Here is a 20,482-nt window from a genome sequence, read left to right as displayed (position 1 = left end):
GTTCTTTCGACTGAAATGACTACCTTTACAAAAACGACTTGTAACTTATTTTTCCGACTATAAACCTATACTTTTTCTGTTTAGATTCATAAAATAGAGTTCAATATGAAACCATAGCAATTTGATTCACTCAAAACGGATTTAAAATGAAGAAGTTATGGGTAAAACAAGATTGGATAATTTTTCTCATTTTAGCTACGTGAAAATTGGTAACAAATCTATTCCAACCATAACTTAATCAACTTGTATTGTATATTATGTAATCTTGAGATACCATAGACACGTATACAATGTTTCGACCTATCATGTCGACACATCTATATATATTTCGGAACAACCATAGACACTCTATATGTGAATGTTGGAGTTAGCTATACAGGGTTGAGGTTGATTCCAAAATATATATAGTTTGAGTTGTGATCAATACTGAGATACGTATACACTGGGTCGTGGATTGATTCAAGATAATATTTATTGATTTATTTCTGTACATCTAACTGTGGACAACTAGTTATAGGTTACTAACGAGGACAGCTGACTTAATAAACTTAAAACATCAAAATATATTAAAAGTGTTGTAAATATATTTTGAACATACTTTAATATATATGTATATATTGTTATAGGTTCGTGAATCAACAGTGGCCAAGTCTTACTTCCCGACGAAGTAAAAATCTGTGAAAGTGAGTTATAGTCCCACTTTTAAAATCTAATATTTTTGGGATGAGAATACATGCAGGTTTTATAAATGATTTACAAAATAGACACAAGTACGTGAAACTACATTCTATGGTTGAATTATCGAAATCGAATATGCCCCTTTTTATTAAGTCTGGTAATCTAAGAATTAGGGAACAGACACCCTAATTGACGCGAATCCTAAAGATAGATCTATTGGGCCTAACAAACCCCATCCAAAGTACCGGATGCTTTAGTACTTCGAAATTTATATCATATCCGAAGGGTGTCCCGGAATGATGGGGATATTCTTATATATGCATCTTGTTATTGTCGGTTACCAGGTGTTCACCATATGAATGATTTTTATCTCTATGTATGGGATGTGTATTGAAATATGAAATCTTGTGGTCTATTGTTACGATTTGATATATATAGGTTAAACCTATAACTCACCAACATTTTTCTTGACGTTTAAAGCATGTTTATTCTCAGGTGAATATTAAGAGCTTCCGCTGTTGCATACTAAAATAAGGACAAGATTTGGAGTCCATGTTTGTATGATATTGTGTAAAAACTGCATTCAAGAAACTGATTTCGATGTAACATATTTGTAATGTAAACCATTATGTAATGGTCGTGTGTAAACAGGATATTTTAGATTATCATTATTTGATAATCTACGTAAAGCTTTTTAAACCTTTATTTATGAAATAAAGGTTATGGTTTGTTTTAAAAATGAATGCAGTCTTTGAAAAACGTCTCATATAGAGGTCAAAACCTCGCAATGAAATCAATTAATATGGAACGTTTTTAATCAATAAGAACGGGACATTAGATTACCAGACTTAATAAAAAGGGGCATATTCGATTTCGATAATTCAACCATAGAATGTAGTTTCACGTACTTGTGTCTATTTTGTAAATCATTTATAAAACCTGCATGTATTCTCATCCCAAAAATATTAGATTTTAAAAGTGGGACTATAACTCACTTTCACAGATTTTTACTTCGTCGAGAAGTAAGACTTGGCCACTGTTGATTCACGAACCTATAACAATATATACATATATATTAAAGTATGTTCAAAATATATTTACAACACTTTTAATATATTTTGATGTTTTAAGTTTATTAAGTCAGCTGTCCTCGTTAGTAACCTATAACTAGTTGTCCACAGTTAGATGTACAGAAATAAATCAATAAATATTATCTTGAATCAATCCACGACCCAGTGTATACGTATCTCAGTATTGATCACAACTCAAACTATATATATTTTGGAATCAACCTCAACCCTGTATAGCTAACTCCAACATTCACATATAGAGTGTCTATGGTTGTTCCGAAATATATATAGATGTGTCGACATGATAGGTCGAAACATTGTATACGTGTCTATGGTATCTCAAGATTACATAATATACAATACAAGTTGATTAAGTTATGGTTGGAATAGATTTGTTACCAATTTTCACGTAGCTAAAATGAGAAAAATTATCCAATCTTGTTTTACCCATAACTTCTTCATTTTAAATCCGTTTTGAGTGAATCAAATTGCCATGGTTTCATATTGAACTCTATTTTATGAATCTAAACAGAAAAAGTATAGGTTTATAGTAAGAAAAATAAGTTACAAGTCGTTTTTGTAAAGGTAGTCATTTCAGTCGAAAGAACGACGTCTAGATGACCATTTTAGAAAACATACTTCCACTTTGAGTTTAACCATAATTTTTGGATATAGTTTCATGTTCATAATAAAAATCATTTTCTCAGAATAACAACTTTTAAATCAAAGTTTATCATAGTTTTTAATTAACTAACCCAAAACAGCCCGCGGTGTTACTACGACGGCGTAAATCCGGTTTTACGGTGTTTTTCGTGTTTCCAGGTTTTAAATCATTAAGTTAGCATATCATATAGATATATAACATGTGTTTAGTTGATTTTAAAAGTCAAGTTAGAAGGATTAACTTTTGTTTGCAAACAAGTTTAGAATTAACTAAACTATGTTCTAGTGATTACAAGTTTAAACCTTCGAATAAGATAGCTTTATATGTATGAATCGAATGATGTTATGAACATCATTACTACCTTAATTTCCTTGGATAAACCTACTGGAAAAGAGAAAAATGGATCTAACTTCAATGGATCCTTGGATGGCTCGAAGTTCTTGAAGCAGAATCATGACACGAAAACAAGTTCAAGTAAGATCATCACTTGAAATAAGATTGTTACAGTTATAGAAATTGAACCAAAGTTTGAATATGATTATTACCTTGTATTAGAATGATAACCTACTGTAAGAAACAAAGATTTCTTGAGGTTGGATGATCACCTTACAAGATTGGAAGTGAGCTAGCAAACTTGAAAGTATTCTTGATTTTATGAAACTAGAACTTTTGGAATTTATGAAGAACACTTAGAACTTGAAGATAGAACTTGAGAGAGATCAATTAGATGAAGAAAATTTAAGAATGAAAGTGTTTGTAGGTGTTTTTGGTCGTTGGTGTATGGATTAGATATAAAGGATATGTAATTTTGTTTTCATGTAAATAAGTCATGAATGATTACTCATATTTTTGTAATTTTATGAGATATTTCATGCTAGTTGCCAAATGATGGTTCCCACATGTGTTAGGTGACTCACATGGGCTGCTAAGAGCTGATCATTGGAGTGTATATACCAATAGTACATACATCTAAAAGCTGTGTATTGTACGAGTACGAATACGGGTGCATACGAGTAGAATTGTTGATGAAACTGAACGAGGATGTAATTGTAAACATTTTTGTTAAGTAGAAGTATTTTGATAAGTGTATTGAAGTCTTTCAAAAGTGTATAAATACATATTAAAACACTACATGTATATACATTTTAACTGAGTCGTTAAGTCATCGTTAGTCGTTACATGTAAGTGTTGTTTTGAAACCTTTAGGTTAACGATCTTGTTAAATGTTGTTAACCCAATGTTTATAATATCAAATGAGATTTTAAATTATTATATTATCATGATATTATCATGTATGAATATCTCTTAATATGATATATATACATTAAATGTCTTTACAACGATAATCGTTACATATATGTCTCGTTTAAAAATCATTAAGTTAGTAGTCTTGTTTTTACATATGTAGTTCATTGTTAATATACTTTATGATATGTTTTCTTATCATAGTATAATGTTAACTATATATATATATCCATATATATGTCATCATATAGTTTTTACAAGTTTTAACGTTCGTGAATCACCGATCAACTTGGGTGGTCAATTGTCTATATGAAACATATTTCAATTAATCAAGTCTTAACAAGTTTGATTGCTTAACATGTTGGAAACATTTAATCATGTAAATATCAATCTCAATTAATATATATAAACATGGAAAAGTTCGGGTCACTACAGTACCTACCCGTTAAATAAATTTCGTCCCGAAATTTTAAGCTGTTGAAGGTGTTGACGAATCTTCTGGAAATAGATGCGGGTATTTCTTCTTCATCTGATCTTCACGCTCCCAGGTGAACTCGGGTCCTCTACGAGCATTCCATCGAACCTTAACAATTGGTATCTTGTTTTGCTTAAGTCTTTTAACCTCACGATCCATTATTTCGACGGGTTCTTCGATGAATTGAAGTTTTTCGTTGATTTGGATTTCATCTAACGGAATAGTGAGATTTTCTTTAGCAAAACATTTCTTTAAATTCGAGACGTGGAAAGTGTTATGTACAGCCGCGAGTTGTTGAGGTAACTCTAGTCGGTAAGCTACTGGTCCGACACGATCAATAATCTTGAATGGTCCAATATACCTTGGATTTAATTTCCCTCGTTTACCAAATCGAACAACGCCTTTCCAAGGTGCAACTTTAAGCATGACCATCTCTCCAATTTCAAATTCTATATCTTTTCTTTTAATGTCAGCGTAGCTCTTTTGTCGACTTTGGGCGGTTTTCAACCGTTGTTGAATTTGGATGATCTTCTCGGTAGTTTCTTGTATAATCTCTGGACCCGTAATCTGTCTATCCCCCACTTCACTCCAACAAATCGGAGACCTGCACTTTCTACCATAAAGTGCTTCAAACGGCGCCATCTCAATGCTTGAATGGTAGCTGTTGTTGTAGGAAAATTCTGCTAACGGTAGATGTCGATCCCAACTGTTTCCGAAATCAATAACACATGCTCGTAGCATGTCTTCAAGCATTTGTATCGTCCTTTCGCTCTACCCATCAGTTTGTGGATGATAGGCAGTACTCATGTCTAGACGAGTTCCTAATGCTTGCTGTAATGTCTGCCAGAATCTTGAAATAAATCTGCCATCCCTATCAGAGATAATAGAGATTGGTATTCCATGTCTGGAGACGACTTCCTTCAAATACAGTCGTGCTAACTTCTCCATCTTGTCATCTTCTCTTATTGGTAGGAAGTGTGCTGATTTGGTGAGACGATCAACTATTACCCAAATAGTATCAAAACCACTTGCAGTCCTTGGCAATTTAGTGATGAAATCCATGGTAATGTTTTCCCATTTCCATTCCGGGATTTCGGGTTGTTGAAGTAGACCTGATGGTTTCTGATGCTCAGCTTTGACCTTAGAACACGTCAAACATTCTCCTACGTATTTTGCAACATCGGCTTTCATACCCGGCCACCAAAAATGTTTCTTGAGATCCTTGTACATCTTCCCCGTTCCAGGATGTATTGAGTATCTGGTTTTATGAGCTTCTCTAAGTACCATTTCTCTCATATCTCCAAATTTTGGTACCCAAATCCTTTCAGCCCTATACCGGGTTCCGTCTTCCCGAATATTAAGATGCTTCTCCGATCCTTTGGGTATTTCATCCTTTAAATATATGACTATTGTAAAAATGTATATTAGTTTATCATTATTAATATACATATTAATACTAATTGATTTAGTGTTTTAAATAATACATAATATGAATATATTAAAATATTTACATATATGTATATATATAATCCATAGTGTTTAACTAATTATACATATTAACTTATAACTATGTAGCCGATGCCTTGAGCAGGAAGGACAGAGAACCCATTCGAGTAAAATCTATGAATATAATGATTCATAATAACATTACTACTCAAATAAAGGAGGCGCAACAAGGAGTTTTAAAAGAGGGAAATTTAAAGGATGAAATACCCAAAGGATCGGAGAAGCATCTTAATATTCGGGAAGACGGAACCCGGTATAGGGCTGAAAGGATTTGGGTACTAAAATTTGGAGATATGAGAGAAATGGTACTTAGAGAAGCTCATAAAACCAGATACTCAATACATCCTGGAACGGGGAAGATGTACAAGGATCTCAAGAAACATTTTTGGTGGCCGGGTATGAAAGCCGATGTTGCTAAATACGTAGGAGAATGTTTGACGTGTTCTAAGGTCAAAGCTGAGCATCAGAAACCATCAGGTCTACTTCAACAACCCGAAATCCCGGAATGGAAATGGGAAAACATTACCATGGATTTCATCACTAAATTGCCAAGGACTGCAAGTGGTTTTGATACTATTTGGGTAATAGTTGATCGTCTCACCAAATCAGCACACTTCCTATCAATAAGAGAAGATGACAAGATGGAGAAGTTAGCACGACTGTATTTGAAGGAAGTCGTCTCCAGACATGGAATACCAATCTCTATTATCTCTGATAGGGATGGCAGATTTATTTCAAGATTCTGGCAGACATTACAGCAAGCATTAGGAACTCGTCTAGACATGAGTACTGCCTATCATCCACAAACTGATGGGCAGAGCGAAAGGACGATACAAACGCTTGAAGACATGCTACGAGCATGTGTTATTGATTTCGGAAACAGTTGGGATCGACATCTACCGTTAGCAGAATTTTCCTACAACAACAGCTACCATTCAAGCATTGAGATGGCGCCGTTTGAAGCACTTTATGGTAGAAAGTGCAGGTCTCCGATTTGTTGGAGTGAAGTGGGGGATAGACAGATTACGGGTCCAGAGATTATACAAGAAACTACCGAGAAGATCATCCAAATTCAACAACGGTTGAAAACCGCCCAAAGTCGACAAAAGAGCTACGCTGACATTAAAAGAAAAGATATAGAATTTGAAATTGGAGAGATGGTCATGCTTAAAGTTGCACCTTGGAAAGGCGTTGTTCGATTTGGTAAACGAGGGAAATTAAATCCAAGGTATATTGGACCATTCAAGATTATTGATCGTGTCGGACCAGTAGCTTACCGACTAGAGTTACCTCAACAACTCGCGGCTGTACATAACACTTTCCACGTCTCGAATTTAAAGAAATGTTTTGCTAAAGAAGATCTCACTATTCCGTTAGATGAAATCCAAATCAACGAAAAACTTCAATTCATCGAAGAACCCGTCGAAATAATGGATCGTGAGGTTAAAAGACTTAAGCAAATCAAGATACCAATTGTTAAGGTTCGATGGAATGCTCGTAGAGGACCCGAGTTCACCTGGGAGCGTGAAGATCAGATGAAGAATAAATACCCGCATCTATTTCCAGAAGATTCGTCAACACCTTCAACAGCTTAAAATTTCGGGACGAAATTTATTTAACGGGTAGGTACTGTAGTGACCCGAACTTTTCCATGTTTATATATATTAATTGAGATTGATATTTACATGATTAAATGTTTCCAACATGTTAAGCAATCAAACTTGTTAAGACTTGATTAATTGAAATATGTTTCATATAGACAATTGACCACCCAAGTTGATCGGTGATTCACGAACGTTAAAACTTGTAAAAACTATATGATGACATATATATGGATATATATATATAGTTAACATGATACTATGATAAGAAAACATATCATAAAGTATATTAACAATGAACTACATATGTAAAAACAAGACTACTAACTTAATGATTTTTAAACGAGACATATATGTAACGATTATCGTTGTAAAGACATTTAATGTATATATATCATATTAAGAGATATTCATACATGATAATATCATGATAATATAATAATTTAAAATCTCATTTGATATTATAAACTTTGGGTTAACAACATTTAACAAGATCGTTAACCTAAAGGTTTCAAAACAACACTTACATGTAACGACTAACGATGACTTAACGACTCAGTTAAAATGTATATACATGTAGTGTTTTAATATGTATTTATACACTTTTGAAAGAATTCAATACACTTATCAAAATACTTCTACTTAACAAAAATGTTTACAATTACATCCTCGTTCAGTTTCATCAACAATTCTACTCGTATGCACCCGTATTCGTACTCGTACAATACACAGCTTTTAGATGTATGTACTATTGGTATATACACTCCAATGATCAGCTCTTAGCAGCCCATGTGAGTCACCCAACACATGTGGGAACCATCATTTGGCAACTAGCATGAAATATCTCATAAAATTACAAAAATATGAGTAATCATTCATGACTTATTTACATGAAAACAAAATTACATATCCTTTATATCTAATCCATACACCAACGACCAAAAACACCTACAAACACTTTCATTCTTCAATTTTCTTCATCTAATTGATCTCTCTCAAGTTCTATCTTCAAGTTCTAAGTGTTCTTCATAAATTCCAAAAGTTCTAGTTTCATAAAATCAAGAATACTTTCAAGTTTGCTAGCTCACTTCCAATCTTGTAAGGTGATCATCCAACCTCAAGAAATCTTTGTTTCTTACAGTAGGTTATCATTCTAATACAAGGTAATAATCATATTCAAACTTTGGTTCAATTTCTATAACTGTAACAATCTTATTTCAAGTGATGATCTTACTTGAACTTGTTTTCGTGTCATGATTCTGCTTCAAGAACTTCGAGCCATCCAAGGATCCATTGAAGCTAGATCCATTTTTCTCTTTTCCAGTAGGTTTATCCAAGGAAATTAAGGTAGTAATGATGTTCATAACATCATTCGATTCATACATATAAAGCTATCTTATTCGAAGGTTTAAACTTGTAATCACTAGAACATAGTTTAGTTAATTCTAAACTTGTTTGCAAACAAAAGTTAATCCTTCTAACTTGACTTTTAAAATCAACTAAACACATGTTATATATCTATATGATATGCTAACTTAATGATTTAAAACCTGAAAACACGAAAAACACCGTAAAACCGGATTTACGCCGTCGTAGTAACACCGCGGGCTGTTTTGGGTTAGTTAATTAAAAACTATGATAAACTTTGATTTAAAAGTTGTTATTCTGAGAAAATTATTTTTATTATGAACATGAAACTATATCCAAAAATTATGGTTAAACTCAAAGTGGAAGTATGTTTTCTAAAATGGTCATCTAGACGTCGTTCTTTCGACTGAAATGACTACCTTTACAAAAACGACTTGTAACTTATTTTTCTGACTATAAACCTATACTTTTTCTGTTTAGATTCATAAAATAGAGTTCAATATGAAACCATAGCAATTTGATTCACTCAAAACGGATTTAAAATGAAGAAGTTATGGGTAAAACAAGATTGGATAATTTTTCTCATTTTAGCTACGTGAAAATTGGTAACAAATCTATTCCAACCATAACTTAATCAACTTGTATTGTATATTATGTAATCTTGAGATACCATAGACACGTATACAATGTTTCGACCTATCATGTCGACACATCTATATATATTTCGGAACAACCATAGACACTCTATATGTGAATGTTGGAGTTAGCTATACAGGGTTGAGGTTGATTCCAAAATATATATAGTTTGAGTTGTGATCAATACTGAGATACGTATACACTGGGTCGTGGATTGATTCAAGATAATATTTATTGATTTATTTCTGTACATCTAACTGTGGACAACTAGTTATAGGTTACTAACGAGGACAGCTGACTTAATAAACTTAAAACATCAAAATATATTAAAAGTGTTGTAAATATATTTTGAACATACTTTAATATATATGTATATATTGTTATAGGTTCGTGAATCAACAGTGGCCAAGTCTTACTTCCCGACGAAGTAAAAATCTGTGAAAGTGAGTTATAGTCCCACTTTTAAAATCTAATATTTTTGGGATGAGAATACATGCAGGTTTTATAAATGATTTACAAAATAGACACAAGTACGTGAAACTACATTCTATGGTTGAATTATCGAAATCGAATATGCCCCTTTTTATTAAGTCTGGTAATCTAAGAATTAGGGAACAGACACCCTAATTGACGCGAATCCTAAAGATAGATCTATTGGGCCTAACAAACCCCATCCAAAGTACCGGATGCTTTAGTACTTCGAAATTTATATCATATCCGAAGGGTGTCCCGGAATGATGGGGATATTCTTATATATGCATCTTGTTATTGTCGGTTACCAGGTGTTCACCATATGAATGATTTTTATCTCTATGTATGGGATGTGTATTGAAATATGAAATCTTGTGGTCTATTGTTACGATTTGATATATATAGGTTAAACCTATAACTCACCAACATTTTTCTTGACGTTTAAAGCATGTTTATTCTCAGGTGAATATTAAGAGCTTCCGCTGTTGCATACTAAAATAAGGACAAGATTTGGAGTCCATGTTTGTATGATATTGTGTAAAAACTGCATTCAAGAAACTGATTTCGATGTAACATATTTGTAATGTAAACCATTATGTAATGGTCGTGTGTAAACAGGATATTTTAGATTATCATTATTTGATAATCTACGTAAAGCTTTTTAAACCTTTATTTATGAAATAAAGGTTATGGTTTGTTTTAAAAATGAATGCAGTCTTTGAAAAACGTCTCATATAGAGGTCAAAACCTCGCAACGAAATCAATTAATATGGAACGTTTTTAATCAATAAGAACGGGACCTCTATATGAGACGTTTTTCAAAGACTGCATTCATTTTTAAAACAAACCATAACCTTTATTTCATAAATAAAGGTTTAAAAAGCTTTACGTAGATTATCAAATAATGATAATCTAAAATATCCTGTTTACACACGACCATTACATAATGGTTTACATTACAAATATGTTACATCGAAATCAGTTTCTTGAATGCAGTTTTTACACAATATCATACAAACATGGACTCCAAATCTTGTTAAACTCAAATATACTTTATTGATCACGACCCAGTGGATTGATTCAAGATAATATTTATTGATTTATTTCTGTACATCTAACTGTGGACAACTAGTTATAGGTTACTAACGAGGACAGCTGACTTAATAAACTTAAAACATCAAAATATATTAAAAGTGTTGTAAATATATTTTGAACATACTTTAATATATATGTATATATTGTTATAGGTTCGTGAATCAACAGTGGCCAAGTCTTACTTCCCGACGAATTAAAAATCTGTGAAAGTGAGTTATAGTCCCACTTTTAAAATCTAATATTTTTGGGATGAGAATACATGCAGGTTTTATAAATGATTTACAAAATAGACACAAGTACGTGAAACTACATTCTATGGTTGAATTATCGAAATCGAATATGCCCCTTTTTATTAAGTCTGGTAATCTAAGAATTAGGGAACAGACACCCTAATTGACGCGAATCCTAAAGATAGATCTATTGGGCCTAACAAACCCCATCCAAAGTACCGGATGCTTTAGTACTTCGAAATTTATATCATATCCGAAGGGTGTCCCGGAATGATGGGGATATTCTTATATATGCATCTTGTTATTGTCGGTTACCAGGTGTTCACCATATGAATGATTTTTATCTCTATGTATGGGATGTGTATTGAAATATGAAATCTTGTGGTCTATTGTTACGATTTGATATATATATAGGTTAAACCTATAACTCACCAACATTTTTCTTGACGTTTAAAGCATGTTTATTCTCAGGTGAATATTAAGAGCTTCCGCTGTTGCATACTAAAATAAGGACAAGATTTGGAGTCCATGTTTGTATGATATTGTGTAAAAACTGCATTCAAGAAACTGATTTCGATGTAACATATTTGTAATGTAAACCATTATGTAATGGTCGTGTGTAAACAGGATATTTTAGATTATCATTATTTGATAATCTACGTAAAGCTTTTTAAACCTTTATTTATGAAATAAAGGTTATGGTTTGTTTTAAAAATGAATGCAGTCTTTGAAAAACGTCTCACGTAGATTATCAAATAATGATAATCTAAAATATCCTGTTTACACACGACCATTACATAATGGTTTACATTACAAATATGTTACATCGAAATCAGTTTCTTGAATGCAGTTTTTACACAATATCATACAAACATGGACTCCAAATCTTGTCCTTATTTTAGTATGCAACAGCGGAAGCTCTTAATATTCACCTGAGAATAAACATGCTTTAAACGTCAAGAAAAATGTTGGTGAGTTATAGGTTTAACCTATATATATCAAATCGTAACAATAGACCACAAGATTTCATATTTCAATACACATCCCATACATAGAGATAAAAATCATTCATATGGTGAACACCTGGTAACCGACAATAACAAGATGCATATATAAGAATATCCCCATCATTCCGGGACACCCTTCGGATATGATATAAATTTCGAAGTACTAAAGCATCCGGTACTTTGGATGGGGTTTGTTAGGCCCAATAGATCTATCTTTAGGATTCGCGTCAATTAGGGTGTCTGTTCCCTAATTCTTAGATTACCAGACTTAATAAAAAGGGGCATATTCGATTTCGATAATTCAACCATAGAATGTAGTTTCACGTACTTGTGTCTATTTTGTAAATCATTTATAAAACCTGCATGTATTCTCATCCCAAAAATATTAGATTTTAAAAGTGGGACTATAACTCACTTTCACAGATTTTTACTTCGTCGGGAAGTAAGACTTGGCCACTGTTGATTCACGAACCTATAACAATATATACATATATATTAAAGTATGTTCAAAATATATTTACAACACTTTTAATATATTTTGATGTTTTAAGTTTATTAAGTCAGCTGTCCTCGTTAGTAACCTATAACTAGTTGTCCACAGTTAGATGTACAGAAATAAATCAATAAATATTATCCTGCATTTATAAAACTCATTCTTTGTAAATATATTTTGAACATACTTTAATATATATGTATATATTGTTATAGGTTCGTGAATCAACAGTGGCCAAGTCTTACTTCCCGACGAAGTAAAAATCTGTGAAAGTGAGTTATAGTCCCACTTTTAAAATCTAATATTTTTGGGATGAGAATACATGCAGGTTTTATAAATGATTTACAAAATAGACACAAGTACGTGAAACTACATTCTATGGTTGAATTATCGAAATCGAATATGCCCCTTTTTATTAAGTCTGGTAATCTAAGAATTAGGGAACAGACACCCTAATTGACGCGAATCCTAAAGATAGATCTATTGGGCCTAACAAACCCCATCCAAAGTACCGGATGCTTTAGTACTTCGAAATTTATATCATATCCGAAGGGTGTCCCGGAATGATGGGGATATTCTTATATATGCATCTTGTTATTGTCGGTTACCAGGTGTTCACCATATGAATGATTTTTATCTCTATGTATGGGATGTGTATTGAAATATGAAATCTTGTGGTCTATTGTTACGATTTGATATATATAGGTTAAACCTATAACTCACCAACATTTTTCTTGACGTTTAAAGCATGTTTATTCTCAGGTGAATATTAAGAGCTTCCGCTGTTGCATACTAAAATAAGGACAAGATTTGGAGTTTGTTAGGCCCAATAGATCTATCTTTAGGATTCGCGTCAATTAGGGTGTCTGTTCCCTAATTCTTAGATTACCAGACTTAATAAAAAGGGGCATATTCGATTTCGATAATTCAACCATAGAATGTAGTTTCACGTACTTGTGTCTATTTTGTAAATCATTTATAAAACCTGCATGTATTCTCATCCCAAAAATATTAGATTTTAAAAGTGGGACTATAACTCACTTTCACAGATTTTTACTTCGTCGGGAAGTAAGACTTGGCCACTGTTGATTCACGAACCTATAACAATATATACATATATATTAAAGTATGTTCAAAATATATTTACAACACTTTTAATATATTTTGATGTTTTAAGTTTATTAAGTCAGCTGTCCTCGTTAGTAACCTATAACTAGTTGTCCACAGTTAGATGTACAGAAATAAATCAATAAATATTATCTTGAATCAATCCACGACCCAGTGTATACGTATCTCAGTATTGATCACAACTCAAACTATATATATTTTGGAATCAACCTCAACCCTGTATAGCTAACTCCAACATTCACATATAGAGTGTCTATGGTTGTTCCGAAATATATATAGATGTGTCGACATGATAGGTCGAAACATTGTATACGTGTCTATGGTATCTCAAGATTACATAATATACAATACAAGTTGATTAAGTTATGGTTGGAATAGATTTGTTACCAATTTTCACGTAGCTAAAATGAGAAAAATTATCCAATCTTGTTTTACCCATAACTTCTTCATTTTAAATCCGTTTTGAGTGAATCAAATTGCTATGGTTTCATATTGAACTCTATTTTATGAATCTAAACAGAAAAAGTATAGGTTTATAGTCGGAAAAATAAGTTACAAGTCGTTTTTGTAAAGGTAGTCATTTCAGTCGAAAGAACGACGTCTAGATGACCATTTTAGAAAACATACTTCCACTTTGAGTTTAACCATAATTTTTGGATATAGTTTCATGTTCATAATAAAAATCATTTTCTCAGAATAACAACTTTTAAATCAAAGTTTATCATAGTTTTTAATTAACTAACCCAAAACAGCCCGCGGTGTTACTACGACGGCGTAAATCCGGTTTTACGGTGTTTTTCGTGTTTCCAGGTTTTAAATCATTAAGTTAGCATATCATATAGATATATAACATGTGTTTAGTTGATTTTAAAAGTCAAGTTAGAAGGATTAACTTTTGTTTGCAAACAAGTTTAGAATTAACTAAACTATGTTCTAGTGATTACAAGTTTAAACCTTCGAATAAGATAGCTTTATATGTATGAATCGAATGATGTTATGAACATCATTACTACCTTAATTTCCTTGGATAAACCTACTGGAAAAGAGAAAAATGGATCTAGCTTCAATGGATCCTTGGATGGCTCGAAGTTCTTGAAGCAGAATCATGACACGAAAACAAGTTCAAGTAAGATCATCACTTGAAATAAGATTGTTACAGTTATAGAAATTGAACCAAAGTTTGAATATGATTATTACCTTGTATTAGAATGATAACCTACTGTAAGAAACAAAGATTTCTTGAGGTTGGATGATCACCTTACAAGATTGGAAGTGAGCTAGCAAACTTGAAAGTATTCTTGATTTTATGAAACTAGAACTTTTGGAATTTATGAAGAACACTTAGAACTTGAAGATAGAACTTGAGAGAGATCAATTAGATGAAGAAAATTGAAGAATGAAAGTGTTTGTAGGTGTTTTTGGTCGTTGGTGTATGGATTAGATATAAAGGATATGTAATTTTGTTTTCATGTAAATAAGTCATGAATGATTACTCATATTTTTGTAATTTTATGAGATATTTCATGCTAGTTGCCAAATGATGGTTCCCACATGTGTTAGGTGACTCACATGGTCTGCTAAGAGCTGATCATTGGAGTGTATATACCAATAGTACATACATCTAAAAGCTGTGTATTGTACGAGTACGAATACGGGTGCATACGAGTAGAATTGTTGATGAAACTGAACGAGGATGTAATTGTAAACATTTTTGTTAAGTAGAAGTATTTTGATAAGTGTATTGAAGTCTTTCAAAAGTGTATAAATACATATTAAAACACTACATGTATATACATTTTAACTGAGTCGTTAAGTCATCGTTAGTCGTTACATGTAAGTGTTGTTTTGAAACCTTTAGGTTAACGATCTTGTTAAATGTTGTTAACCCAATGTTTATAATATCAAATGAGATTTTAAATTATTATATTATCATAATATTATCATGTATGAATATCTCTTAATATGATATATATACATTAAATGTCTTTACAACGATAATCGTTACATATATGTCTCGTTTAAAAATCATTAAGTTAGTAGTCTTGTTTTTACATATGTAGTTCATTGTTAATATACTTTATGATATGTTTTCTTATCATAGTATCATGTTAACTATATATATATATCCATATATATGTCATCATATAGTTTTTACAAGTTTTAACGTTCGTGAATCACCGATCAACTTGGGTGGTCAATTGTCTATATGAAACATATTTTAATTAATCAAGTCTTAACAAGTTTGATTGCTTAACATGTTGGAAACATTTAATCATGTAAATATCAATCTCAATTAATATATATAAACATGGAAAAGTTCGGGTCACTACAGTACCTACCCGTTAAATAAATTTCGTCCCGAAATTTTAAGCTGTTGAAGGTGTTGACGAATCTTCTGGAAATAGATGCGGGTATTTCTTCTTCATCTGATCTTCACGCTCCCAGGTGAACTCGGGTCCTCTACGAGCATTCCATCGAACCTTAACAATTGGTATCTTGTTTTGCTTAAGTCTTTTAACCTCACGATCCATTATTTCGATGGGTTCTTCGATGAATTGAAGTTTTTCGTTGATTTGGATTTCATCTAACGGAATAGTGAGATCTTCTTTAGCAAAACATTTCTTTAAATTCGAGACGTGGAAAGTGTTATGTACAGCCGCGAGTTGTTGAGGTAACTCTAGTCGGTAAGCTACTGGTCCGACACGATCAATAATCTTGAATGGTCCAATATACCTTGGATTTAATTTCCCTCGTTTACCAAATCGAACAACGCCTTTCCAAGGTGCAACTTTAAGCATGACCATCTCTCCAATTTCAAATTCTATATCTTTTCTTTTAATGTCAGCGTAGCTCTTTTGTCGACTTTGGGCGGTTTTCAACCGTTGTTGAATTTGGATGATCTTCTCGGTAGTTTCTTGTATAATCTCTGGACCCGTAATCTGTCTATCCCCCACTTCACTCCAACAAATCGGAGACCTGCACTTTCTACCATAAAGTGCTTCAAACGGCGCCATCTCAATGCTTGAATGGTAGCTGTTGTTGTAGGAAAATTCTGCTAACGGTAGATGTCGATCCCAACTGTTTCCGAAATCAATAACACATGCTCGTAGCATGTCTTCAAGCATTTGTATCGTCCTTTCGCTCTGCCCATCAGTTTGTGGATGATAGGCAGTACTCATGTCTAGACGAGTTCCTAATGCTTGCTGTAATGTCTGCCAGAATCTTGAAATAAATCTGCCATCCCTATCAGAGATAATAGAGATTGGTATTCCATGTCTGGAGACGACTTCCTTCAAATACAGTCGTGCTAACTTCTCCATCTTGTCATCTTCTCTTATTGGTAGGAAGTGTGCTGATTTGGTGAGACGATCAACTATTACCCAAATAGTATCAAAACCACTTGCAGTCCTTGGCAATTTAGTGATGAAATCCATGGTAATGTTTTCCCATTTCCATTCCGGGATTTCGGGTTGTTGAAGTAGACCTGATGGTTTCTGATGCTCAGCTTTAACCTTAGAACACGTCAAACATTCTCCTACGTATTTAGCAACATCGGCTTTCATACCCGGCCACCAAAAATGTTTCTTGAGATCCTTGTACATCTTCCCCGTTCCAGGATGTATTGAGTATCTGGTTTTATGAGCTTCTCTAAGTACCATTTCTCTCATATCTCCAAATTTTGGTACCCAAATCCTTTCAGCCCTATACCGGGTTCCGTCTTCCCGAATATTAAGATGCTTCTCCGATCCTTTGGGTATTTCATCCTTTAAATTTTCCTCTTTTAAAACTCCTTGTTGCGCCTCCTTTATTTGAGTAGTAATGTTATTATGAATCATTATATTCATAGATTTTACTCGAATGGGTTCTCTGTCCTTCCTGCTCAAGGCATCGGCTACCACATTTGCCTTCCCCGGGTGGTAACGAATCTCAAAGTCGTAATCATTCAATAATTCAATCCACCTACGCTGCCTCATATTCAGTTGTTTCTGATTAAATATGTGTTGAAGACTTTTGTGGTCGGTATATATAATACTTTTGACCCCATATAAGTAGTGCCTCCAAGTCTTTAATGCAAAAACAACCGCGCCTAATTCCAAATCATGCGTCGTATAATTTTGTTCGTGAATCTTCAATTGTCTAGACGCATAAGCAATCACCTTCGTTCGTTGCATTAATACACAACCGAGACCTTGCTTTGATGCATCACAATAAATCACAAAATCATCATTCCCTTCAGGCAATGACAATATAGGTGCCGTAGTTAGCTTTTTCTTCAATAACTGAAACACTTTCTCTTGTTCATCATTCCATTCAAATTTCTTCCCTTTATGCGTTAATGCAGTCAAGGGTTTTGCTATTCTGGAAAAGTCTTGGATGAACCTTCTGTAGTAACCAGCTAGTCCTAAAAACTGGCGTATGTGTTTCGGAGTTTTCGGGGTTTCCCACTTTTCAACAGTTTCTATCTTTGCCGGATCCACCTTAATACCTTCTTTGTTCACTATGTGACCGAGGAATTGAACTTCTTCCAACCAAAATGCACACTTTGAAAACTTAGCGTACAATTCTTCCTTCCTCAATACTTCTAACACCTTTCTCAAATGTTCACCGTGTTCTTGGTCATTCTTTGAGTAAATAAGTATGTCATCAATGAAAACAATGACAAACTTGTCAAGGTATGGTCCACACACTCGGTTCATAAGGTCCATGAACACAGCTGGTGCATTAGTTAAACCAAACGGCATGACCATAAACTCGTAATGACCGTAACGTGTTCTGAAAGCAGTCTTTGGAATATCATCTTCTTTCACCCGCATTTGATGATACCCGGAACGTAAGTCAATCTTTGAATAAACAGACGAGCCTTGTAGTTGATCAAATAAGTCGTCGATTCTCGGTAGTGGGTAGCGGTTCTTGATGGTAAGTTTGTTCAACTCTCGGTAGTCGATACACAACCTGAATGTACCATCTTTCTTCTTGACAAACAAAACAGGAGCTCCCCATGGTGATGTGCTTGGTTGAATGAAACCACGCTCTAAAATTTCAATTTGCTTAAGTCTTTTAACCTCACGATCCATTATTTCGATGGGTTCTTCGATGAATTGAAGTTTTTCGTTGATTTGGATTTCATCTAACGGAATAGTGAGATCTTCTTTAGCAAAACATTTCTTTAAATTCGAGACGTGGAAAGTGTTATGTACAGCCGCGAGTTGTTGAGGTAACTCTAGTCGGTAAGCTACTGGTCCGACACGATCAATAATCTTGAATGGTCCAATATACCTTGGATTTAATTTCCCTCGTTTACCAAATCGAACAACGCCTTTCCAAGGTGCAACTTTAAGCATGACCATCTCTCCAATTTCAAATTCTATATCTTTTCTTTTAATGTCAGCGTAGCTCTTTTGTCGACTTTGGGCGGTTTTCAACCGTTGTTGAATTTGGATGATCTTCTCGGTAGTTTCTTGTATAATCTCTGGACCCGTAATCTGTCTATCCCCCACTTCACTCCAACAAATCGGAGACCTGCACTTTCTACCATAAAGTGCTTCAAACGGCGCCATCTCAATGCTTGAATGGTAGCTGTTGTTGTAGGAAAATTCTGCTAACGGTAGATGTCGATCCCAACTGTTTCCGAAATCAATAACACATGCTCGTAGCATGTCTTCAAGCGTTTGTATCGTCCTTTCGCTCTGCCCATCAGTTTGTGGATGATAGGCAGTACTCATGTCTAGACGAGTTCCTAATGCTTGCTGTAATGTCTGCCAGAATCTTGAAATAAATCTGCCATCCCTATCAGAGATAATAGAGATTGGTATTCCATGTCTGGAGACGACTGAAATGTCCCGTTCTTATTGATTAAAAACGTTCCATATTAATTGATTTCGTTGCGAGGTTTTGACCTCTATATGAGACGTTTTTCAAAGACTGCATTCATTTTTAAACAAACCATAACCTTTATTTCATCAATAAAGGTTTAAAAAGCTTTACGTAGATTATCAAATAATGATAATCTAAAATATCCTGTTTACACACGACCATTACATAATGGTTTACAATACAAATATGTTACAACAAAATAAGTTTCTTGAATGCAGTTTTTACACAATATCATACAAGCATGGACTCCAAATCTTGTCCTTATTTAAGTATGCGACAGCGGAAGCTCTTAATAATCACCTGAGAATAAACATGCTTAAAACGTCAACAAAAATGTTGGTGAGTTATAGGTTTAACCTATATATATCAAATCGTAATAATAGACCACAAGATTTCATATTTCAATACACATCCCATACATAGAGATAAAAATCATTCATATGGTGAACACCTGGTAACCGACAATAACAAGATGCATATATAAGAATATCCCCATCATTCCGGGACACCCTTCGGATATGATATAAATTTCGAAGTACTAAAGCATCCGGTACTTTGGATGGGGTTTGTTAGGCCCAATAGATCTATCTTTAGGATTCGCGTCAATTAGGGTGTCTGTTCCCTAATTCTTAGATTACCAGACTTAATAAAAAGGGGCATATTCGATTTTGATAATTCAACCATAGAATGTAGTTTCACGTACTTGTGTCTATTTTGTAAATCATTTATAAAACCTGCATGTATTCTCATCCCAAAAATATTAGATTTTAAAAGTGGGACTATAACTCACTTTCACAGATTTTTACTTCGTCGGGAAGTAAGACTTGGCCACTGGTTGATTCACGAACCTATAACAATATATACATATATATCAAAGTATGTTCAAAATATATTTACAACACTTTTAATATATTTTGATGTTTTAAGTTTATTAAGTCAGC

Source organism: Rutidosis leptorrhynchoides, chromosome 11 (genome assembly GCF_046630445.1).
Source record: "Rutidosis leptorrhynchoides isolate AG116_Rl617_1_P2 chromosome 11, CSIRO_AGI_Rlap_v1, whole genome shotgun sequence".
NCBI classification, from domain to species: Eukaryota; Viridiplantae; Streptophyta; class Magnoliopsida; order Asterales; family Asteraceae; genus Rutidosis; species Rutidosis leptorrhynchoides.
Note: the sequence above shows the minus strand (reverse complement) of the source record.